Source organism: Macaca nemestrina, chromosome 2 (genome assembly GCF_043159975.1).
Source record: "Macaca nemestrina isolate mMacNem1 chromosome 2, mMacNem.hap1, whole genome shotgun sequence".
Lineage (NCBI taxonomy): Eukaryota > Metazoa > Chordata > Mammalia > Primates > Cercopithecidae > Macaca > Macaca nemestrina.
The window spans coordinates 93,846,386-93,856,812 of NC_092126.1; the positions used below are offsets into that span (position 1 = coordinate 93,846,386).

A 10,427-nucleotide genomic window follows, 5' to 3' on the forward strand; every position below is an offset into this window, starting at 1 on the left:
ACACATCACCACGCCTGGCTAATTATTTATTTATTTATTTATTTAGTTAGTTAGTTAGTTAGTTATTTTTGAGACAGAATCTCACTCTGTTACCCAGGCTGCAGTGCAGTGGCACCATTTCCGCTCACTGCAGCCTCTGCCTCCCAGGTTCAAGCAATGCACCTGATTCAGCCTCCCAAGTAGCTGGGATTACAGGCATGCACCACCATGCCCGGCTAATTTTTGTATTTTTAGTAGAGACGAGGTTTCACCATGTTGGCCAAGCTGGTCTCAAACTACTGACCTCAAGTGATCCGCCCTCCTCGACCTCCCAAAGTGCTGGGATTACAGGCGTGAGCCACCGTGCCCAGCGTATGCCTGGCTAATTTTTTTTAAAAGTTTGTAGAGACAGCCGGGCGGGGTGGCTCACGCCTGTAATCCCAGCACTTTGGGAGGCCGAGGGGGGCGGATCATGAGGTCAGGAGATCAAGACCATCCTGGCTAACACAGTGAAACCCCATCTCTTTTTTTTTTTTTTTTTTTTTTTTGAGACGGAATCTCACGCTGTTGCCCAGGCTGGAGTGCAGTGGCGCGATCTCAGCTCACTGCAAGCTCCGCCTCCTCGGTTCACGCCATTCTCCTGCCTCAGCCTCCTGAGTAGCTAGGACTACAGGCGCCCGCCACCGCGCCCGGCTAATTTTTTGTATTTTTAGTAGAGACGGGGTTTCACTGTGGTCTCGATCTCCTGACCTTGTGATCCGCCCGCCTCGGCCTCCCAAAGTGCTGGGATTACAGGCTTGAGCCACCGCGCCCGGCCGTGAAACCCCATCTCTACCAAAAATACAAAAAAATTAGCCGGGCGTGGTGGCGGGCACCTGTAGTCCCAGCTACTCGGGAGGCTGAGGCAGGAGAATGTTGTGAACCCGGGAGTCAGAACTTGCAGTGAGCCGAGATCGTGCCACTGCACTCCAGCCTGGGCGACTGAGCGAGACTCCCCGGTCTCAAAAAAAAAAAAAAAAAAAAATGTTTGTAGAGACATGATTTTGAGACAGGTCTCCAATTCCTGGTCTCTAGTGATCCTCCCACTTCGGATTCCCAAAGTGCTGGGATTATTATAGGTGTTAGCCACTGCCACCGGCCTTTTTTTTTTTTTTTTTTTTTTTTGAGACGGAGTTTCGCTCTTGTTGCCCAGGCTGGAGTGCACTGGTGCGATCTCGGCTCACCGCAACCTCCACCTCCCAGGTTTTTAAACGATTCTCTTGCCTCCTCAGCCTCCCGAGTAGCTGGGATTACAGGCAGGGGCCACCACGCCCAGCTAATTTTTGTATTTTTAGTAGAGACGGGGTTTCTCCATGTTGGTCAGGCTGGTCTCTAACTCCCAACCTCAGGTGATCCGCCCATCTCGGCCTCCCAAAGTACTGGGCTTATAGGCGTGAGCCACCGCTCCGTGCCCTAGCCTTATCATTTTTAGATATTGCTTAATGACTTTGATGGATGACTAACCTTTCCACATGTATAGCTATCATTTCCCCTCCCCCATCATCCCAACATAGCTTTATCACACTTTTTGGAGGAATAGTCAATATTTACATTATAATTGATATAGGAGTTAAGAAGAAATCACTTAGGCAGATAGTGAGTATACAGAAGTCCTCAGTTAGACTTTTCTTTTTAATGAGAGGCAGCCCCAAATCATTTTCTAACAAAGAGCAGCCTGTTAGCTGGGCGCAGTGGCTCACGCCTGTAATCCCAGCACTTTGGGAGGCCGAGGCAGGCGGATCACCTGAGGTCAGTTCAAGACCAGCCTGGCCAACATGGTGAAACCCCGTCTCCACAAAAACAGAAAAATTAGCTGGGCGTGATGGCGGGTGCCTGTAATCCCAGCTACTTGGGAGGCTGAGGTGGGAGAATAGCTTGAACCTGGGAGAAGAGGTTGCAGTGAGCTGAGTTCCAGCCACTGCACTCCAGCCTAGATGACAGAGAGAGAGAGACTCTGTCTCAAAAAAAAAAAGAGCAGTCTGTAAAGTCTAGCTGCAGACATACACAAGCAAGCTGGGAGCTTGCACAAGTGAATGCCAGCAGGAACTAGGGACCAGACATGTTCAAGATGGTGGCTCCGTCTTCCCTTGTCTTTGTCAGCCACGTGTACAGTAAAGAGCAGACAAGATGGCCCCCATGAACTGAAAAGCTCGTTTGCATAATAAGATTAGGGCGGGGACCAGCCTTCCCCTTGTGCTATGTAAGCGTCATAGCCCTAAGTACATCAGACACTGCCTCCTCAAACCGGACTATAAAATCTGCTGCGTTCCACTAAGTCTCCTTTTTTCCCCCAGATCTGTTTCTCTTGCCTCTCTCCTTTCTCCTCTCTCCTGTCTCTCTATCTCAAAGAGCTGCTCTCCTCTCTCCTTCCTTCTGTCTATTAAACTTTCCACTCCTTAACCCACCCACATGTGTCCATGTCCTGAATTCTTTCTCCATGTGAGACATCAGACCCCAGGGTATATATCCCAGACAACGTAGCCGTTTCACATGACTATGCACGTATTGTTCACACCTGAGCCATCTGTAGCATTACATATCCATTCTTGTGCAGCCAGAAATCCTAAAATTAATGCTGGCTTTATTTTTAACTTCAACTTTTTTGTTTTTTTGTTTTGTTTTGTTTTGACGCAGAGTTTCGCTCTTGTTGCCCAGGCTGGAGTGCAATGACGCAATCTTGCTTCACGGCAACCTCCGCCTCCTGGGATCAAGCGCCTCCTGGGATCAAGCGATTCTCCTGCCTCAGCCTCCCGGATAGCTGGGATTACAGGCATGTGCCACTACGCCCGGTTAATTTTGTATTTTTAGTAGAGACGGGGTTTCCCCATGTTGGTCAGGCTGGTCTCGAACTCCCGACCTCAGGTGATCCGGCAGCCTCGGCCTCCCAAAGTGCTGGGATTATAGGCGTGAGCCACCGCGCCTGGCCTAAATTCACCTTATTTTTTTACTATTTATCATTAGTGTGCTCTAAAAGATTTGACATCTCTACTGAAGACCTTTTAATTATATTTTCCATATGCTCAAGCACATCAATTCCATTTCTATTTTCCTAGAACCCTCTTAGGAGGTCTCCTTCCTTCTGGACCCTGGGCTGGCTGGGCTCTGGTCTGTTGCTCTGCTGTAGTCCCGAGCCTCACCACTCCCGGGTGTTGTATACCCTATACCCTGTTTGGGTGATCTCCTGTCTCTTCTTCTTTTTGTCTTCTGTTTTTAAAAATTTACTCCTTCATTTTGATGAAGAATTTCTCTAGCCGTGTCCTAATAAAAGTTACTTGGGAACGTACTTGGAGCATTTTGTTCTTCAGTGAAAAATTATGCATTGTTTAGAGCATACCTTTCCAAGTTACCTGATTCTGATTATAGAAGCTCAGTGCCTTTCGCTACCTTTGAGCTGTTTTACAACTCTGTAAATTGTGGATAACTGATAGCAATGCAAAATAATTCTTATTTATAGACATACAATAAACAATTCACATCCCTCTACCCACCTCTACAAAAAATAAAAAATAAAAACAGCTTAATATCTATTTGGAAATTTTTTTCAAAATTCCTTTATTCCATATAAATTTGTGCTTCTTTGAATTCTCCTTTAAACTGGCTGTAAAATCTTACTGGTTCCCTCATTAACAATGAGTTAAGTAAGATATTTAGCACATGTTAATTTTATATCTGTATGTATGAGAGTCATGATTTTACCTTTTCTGAGTTATTCTTTAACAGAAGTATACATTTCAAGTTACTGTAGTCTGAAAATACCTGCTTTACCTTCATACTTTACTGATAGATTGGCTGGTTATAAAATTATAGGTTAAAAATCCAATGCCAAAAAGAACAAAGAAAAAATAAAACTGGTGTCTTTGAGAGATCATCAAAAAGATGAAATTCAGAGTTACCACTTGCGTCAGTGTAAATTACGTATTATTCTCCAAAAACGTCATCTTACCAGTAACATTCTTTTCCCTAAAACTATAACTCTTAATATAGAAGGGAAACTTTCTATTTTCTAGCCATGGCAAAAAAAGATTTCACAATGCAAGATCAGAAAAAGAAATAAAATACATGTATAAGTGACACCAGAAAACAAAATTATTAAAAAAAATCAAGAATACTTGGATGCATTAATAATTTTTTTAAGTTCTCAAACCATATCTGAGGTGGTCACATATTAATTTGGACTTTCTCATGAGATGTGCTAAGTCAATCCTCATTTAAACAAACAGTATGACCTATAAATAAGAGTATTATGGTTACTGTCTTAATAGAAAGCTTACACACTATTTAATTAGTGAACTGGAGAATTCAAAGGAAAATGAAACACTCAAGTATTATTTCATCTTCCTCATCATTTATTCTGCTCTTTACTCCCTAGGAAGGGGACAATGAATCCACATAGTTCTAAAAATTTTACTCTAACCTGTACCCATCAAAAGAATATGAGATTCAGGCCAGGCGCGGTGCCTCATTCCTGTAATCTGAGCACCTCGGGAGGTCGAGTCGGGTGGATCACTTGAGGTCAGGAGTTCCAGAGCAGCCTGACCAACATGGTAAAACCCCGTCTCTACTACAATTACAAAAAACATTAGCTGGGCGTGGTGGCAGTCGCCTGTAATCCCAGCTACTTGTGAGGCTGAGGCAGGAGAATCGCTTGAACTCAGGAGGCAGAGGTTGCAGTGAGCTGAGATTGAGCCATTGCACTCCAGCCTGGACGACAGAGCAAGGCTCTGTTTCAAAAGAAAAAAAAAAAGAGAGAGAGAGAGAATATGAGATTGAAAACAAATTGACCATGTCCTTTCTTGCTTTTTGTATACTTAGCACCTAGTCAACACTTAACATGTTTATGTATTCCAAACATGTTTAGTTGATGAATGAATAAAAAACTGCTTTTATAAGAATTTTTCGGCAGGGGCCATGGCTCATGCCTGTAATCCCAGCACTTTGGGAGGCTGCAGTGAGCCAAGATCACGCCACTGCACTCCAGCCTGGGTGACAGAGCAAGACTCCATCTCAAAATAATAATAATAATAATAATAGTAATAATTTTTCTTGAATGTAGATCATAATTGAAATTTTTAAAAATCTAAAAAAAAGATAATTAAAAGTCTTAGTCTGCATACAAATGTGTATTTGATTACATTTCTTAGGTTAACCAATATAGTTAATAATGTTTGGGATAAGGGAAAAAACTTTTCTGTAGGTAAGAGCGTCACTTGATACAGTGGACTGGATCCAATACACCTCCCACTTCCCCTGCTCCCATGGTTTCTTTAGAGCAGTGTGTCATTATCATTACTACAACTCTTTTTAGTCATTAGTTTATTCACAGAAAACAGAATGAAAAACTCACAAGAGAAAAACAAACAAAACACTGAATCAAGGTCAGATGACTCATCAAATCCCAAAAAAAAAAAACAGCATTCTCTTTGTACCTTCCATTGGATGAGATGTCTTCTTTCCCATTTTCACCCAACTACACCTACTTGATTTAATGTTTTTTAAATAGAAGTATCTTCCTCTCAACATATCCATGTATATATTTAAAGCAAAACAATTTTAATCAAATTCACATGCAGATTATATGGGCTCCAGCCAATTCCTCTTATCATAATCGACCAGAACGGTGGTACTGCCATGCTTTATAGAGTTTTAGAATAATTTTCTTTGATGCACATTTCATATAATTATGAAATGATATGGCCTGTTTAAAAATATGTTTTATAAAACCAATTCCCTCCCCTGTCTTATTAACTCTTAGAAGTACTGAACAGTAAAATTTTTGAAAGTTATTTATTGCCCATCGTTTTGGCTTTGAAATTTCCTTTATATTGGAAATTGAACAAAACACTATTAAATTTCACTTGTGTTTCTAAGTAGTTTTACTTCTTATCCCAAATATATTAAACAAGTACTACAAAATACATATCATCTGTAGTTATCTTTCAAAATGCCTCATCAAAATTAGCAAAGGCAATTCATGTCCAAACAGAAAATAATTCTATGGTAAAACTGAAAAATGCCGATTTTTTTTTTTTAGTTTGTAAATCATCTTTAAAAGTTTAAATGTCTGATGGGCATGGTGGCTCACAACTGTAATCCCAGCCCTTTGGGAGGCTGGGGTGGGGTGCAGAGATCACCTGAAGTCACGAGTTAGAGACCAGCCTGGCCAACATGGTCTGCTAAAAATACAAAATGGTCCTGTCTTTGCTAAAAATACAAAAATTAGCCAGGCGTGGTGGTGGGTACCTGTAATCTCAGTTACTCGGGAGGCTGAGGCAGGAGAATCGCTTGAGCCCAGGAGGCAGAAGTTGCAGTGAGCCCAAATTGCACCATTGCACTGCAGTCTGGGTGACTAGTGAAACTCTGTCTCAAAAAAAACAAAAAAAAGAAGAAGAAAGGAAATAAAAAACAGATACAGCCTCAGCCTAAACTAACACGTAATGGAGCAGTAGTAATTAAAACAATCTTATCCATACAATTGAACAATATGCACCATTAAGAGGAATGGAATAGGACCACAGTTCCCAAATTTTGTGCCACAGGCACCAGGACATGGCAGTGAATTTACATGAGTGCTATGGGATCCTTTTTTTTTGAGACAGAGTCTCAGTCTGTCACCCAGGCTGGACTGCAGTGGCACGATCTTGGCTTACTACAACCTCTACCTCCCGGGTTCAAGCGATGCTCCTGCCTCAGCCTCCTGAGTAGCTGGGATTACAGGAGCGCACCACCACGCCCGGCTAATTTTTGCATTTTTAGCAGAGACAGGGTTTCACTATATTGGTCAGGCTAGTCTCAAACTCCTGATATCAAGTAATCCGCCCACCTCGGCCTCCCAGAATGCCGGGATTACAAGTGTGAGCCACAGGGCCCAGCCATTTTACGTTTTTAAAATAAACATTGTGACACTTAACATCTGTTAGGCATTGTGCAAACTACTGTCAAGGTATTTGACAGCTCATACGTTAGACTATCCTACATTCTATTCCATGATGTCATAAGCTTGCACGCATAGGGTTTTCAGTGATTGATGTGAAAAAAACAAAAATCAAACAGGAAACACTGGTAGTAGTATGTTTTGTTAGGGATCTTAATTACATATGTAAAACCCCTTCACCTTTGCCACATTCTGTTGGTTACAAGCAAGTTCCAGGTTCTACCCACACAAAAACATGCATACCAGGAAGCAGAATCAGGAGGGCTACTTTAGAATTCTGCCTACCACAATGTACAGAGTGTAGAACCTACTGATGACTGAAAATCTGTGAAACACAGCTTTAACCAACCAACTCTCTCTAGACTGTTTCATTCATTCATTCATTCATTCATTCATCTATCCATTCATTCATCTGACTTATGTGAAGCACTTAGAGCCAGGCACATAATAAACTGATCATAAGTGTTGACTACCATCATTTTTATTTTTTGTGTGTTTTAAGCAACAATTGAAGATTGTCTATGCTCAACGCTAGGTAGTAGAAGGGAATACAAAGAAAAATAAGACTGACCTCTGTTTAAATTCTGGGAGTGGGCCGGGCGCGGTGGCTCAAGCCTGTAATCCCAGCACTTTGGGAGGCCGAGACGGGCGGATCACGAGGTCAGGAGATCGAGACCATCCTGGCTAACACGGTGAAACCCCGTCTCTACTAAAAAATACAAAAAACTAGCCAGGCGAGGCGGCGGGCGCCTATAGTCCCAGCTACTTGGGAGGCTGAGGCAGGAGAATGGAGTGAACCCGGGAGGCGGAGCTTGCAGTGAGCTGAGATCCGGCCACTGCAGTCCAGCCTGGGCAACAGAGCAAGACTCCGTCTCAAAAAAATAAATAAATAAATAAATAAATAAATAAATAAATAAATTCTGGGAGTGAAGGTGGAGGACACCCACATAAACAAGCGATAACAATTCGATAGACTATGCAATATTACAACTCTGCACCATGTAAGATGGGTGTGCAAAGAAGGAATGCCAATTTTGCACTGTGTCAGTGGTGCCTCCACAGAGCAGAAGACAATTTAGTGGCATCTTGAAGATACTGTAGTTTGGCTGATAGTCAAGGAAGGGGACATTTCGAACCTATGAACAACATGAAAAATGACAACAGTGTGAAAAAGCAAAATTCAGCCCAGTTTAAGTTTTTCCCTCTGTTCACATAGAATTTGAAAATATTTATACTGCATTGTATTATACCACATAAGTGTTTGCAACATTTTGTACTCGTTATTTTTCACCAACTCACATGCTCTTTGAAGGAAGTTTTAAAAATATACATATCAACTATACTTGGTACTTAATAAGTAATTAATGAATGGGGAGATGGATTTCAGATTGAATTGGGAATAATACTATAAGCCACACTAAGAGGTCTGGAATTAATATATTTGTGAAAGGTAGCTGTGAGGTAAGGTAATGTTAAGAACAAAGACTCTAGAGTCAAACTACCTGGCTCTGCCAAATTACTGATCTTGGGCAAATCATTTAACCTCTCTATGTCCTGGTATTTGCATTTGTAAAACTGGAATGAAAAATGCTGTTTCAAAAGGGCTGATGCAAAGATTAAATAATATAAAGTACTTAGAAGAATATCTGGCATATATTACATGTTCAATATATGTTTAAAATGGTGATAATATGATGAATTGATAGTGTCAGATAACAAACAAGAAATCGTGTGTTTAGAAGTAAGAAGACCATTTGACTAAGGTTTTTTGTTTTTTGTTTGTTTGTTTGTTTTTGCAGTTTTTACATTTTTATTTAAATACAAAACGTGCATATGAGTTGTCTACTCATTTTCTTTGCTGCGCAGCCTGGCATTGGGGTTGGTGACTCTGATGGCCAGCTGGGCAGCTCTTTCCACCATGGCTTTGTGGTTCTTGGAGGAAACACTGTGAGCAATCTCAGCACAGTAAGATTTGTTGCATATCAGCAGCACTTTCAGCTCCTTGATGTTGTGGAACAGGAACTTCCAGAAGCCACTGGGCAGCATGTGCTTTGTAGTTTTTGTTGCTCCCATAACCAATGTTGGGCATCAAGATCTGGCCCTTGAACCTTCTATGAACCCCGTTGTCAGTACCTCTGGGTTTCCGCCAGTTAGGCTTCATTTTGATGTATCGGTCAGACTGGTGCCAGATGAACTTCTTCGTTCTCTTTTCGACAATCTTGGGCTTCACAAGGGATCTGAGGGCAAACATGATTCTGAGGAGGAGATGACTGCCACTTTCATAAGCAGCGCCCAGGTTGGGGTTTTAAAAAATTAACTTATTTATTTTGAGACAAGGTTATAAGACTACATATATATATATATATATATATTTTTTTTTTTTTTTTTTTTTTTTTTGAGATGGAGCCTTGCTCGGGAATGCCAGGCTGGGGTCCAGTGGTGCAACCTCGGCTCACTGCAACCTCGGCCTCCTGGGTTCAAGCAATTCTCCTGTCTCAGCCTCCTGAATAGCTGGGATTACAGGTGCCCACCAGTATGCCCAGCTAATTTTTTTTGTATTTTTAGTAGAGATGGGGTTTCACTATGTTGGCCAGGCTGGTTTTGAACTCCTGACCTCAAGTGATCCACCGGCCTCAGCCTCCCACAGCACTAGGATTACAGGCATGAGCCACCGTGACCGGCTGAGATTTTCTAACTTTTGTACTTTTGTAAAGACTGGTTTTCACCGTGTTGCCCAGGCTGGTCTCGAACTCCTGGCCTCAAATGATCCACCTACCTTCGTCTTCCAAAGTGCTATGGTTACATGTATGAATCACCACACCTGGCCTAAGGTTGACTTTTAAAAAAAGAATTCTTATCAGTAGAGAGGGATAAAGACTGAAAAATCACAATGGAGAAGGCAAAAACCAGTTAGGATAAAGACTGAAAAATCACAATGGAGAAGGCAAAAAACAGTTAAAGGGCTACTGCAAGCATACAGAAGAGATGAGTAGAAACTGAAGGAATACAATGAGAATGTAGATAAAGAGATAAAAGTGAGATATTTAAAATGTTGAAGTAATGAGGCCTACTAGGTAGAGATGTGATAAGAAATGAGGAGAGATTCATGGGTAAATTTAAGTTTTTACTTAAACAAAACATTATGAACAATTGGGTACATAATGATGCCATTAGTTAACATAGAATATAGAAGATCCCTTTATTTGTGGAGGCAGATAAGTTCTTTTTGGAAAAAATTATATTTGAGGTCTCTTCAAAACTTGCAATGATTTTAGAGAAGATTAAGTTTTGGGAGTCTCTAGTGAATGTTCAGCATTTAAGATGGTTGGATATAAAAATGCTCTAGAAATAAATGCTCGGTGCCACAAAGTGGAACCAGCATTCAGGCAAAAGTTTTCTCAGCAAGGCAACTTACTTCTGCAGAAGGGTGCCACTTGCATCAATCAAGATTGCAAGAGCACACAGAACAAAGGAGAGC

General features: G+C 41.5%; 1 pseudogene; it reads right to left on the minus strand.

The window, feature by feature from the left end:
• Positions 1-8,710: 8,710 nt before the first annotated feature.
• LOC105480084 (large ribosomal subunit protein eL32-like) lies at positions 8,711-9,214 on the minus strand (annotated as a pseudogene).
• Between the last annotated feature and the right edge of the window lie 1,213 nt (positions 9,215-10,427).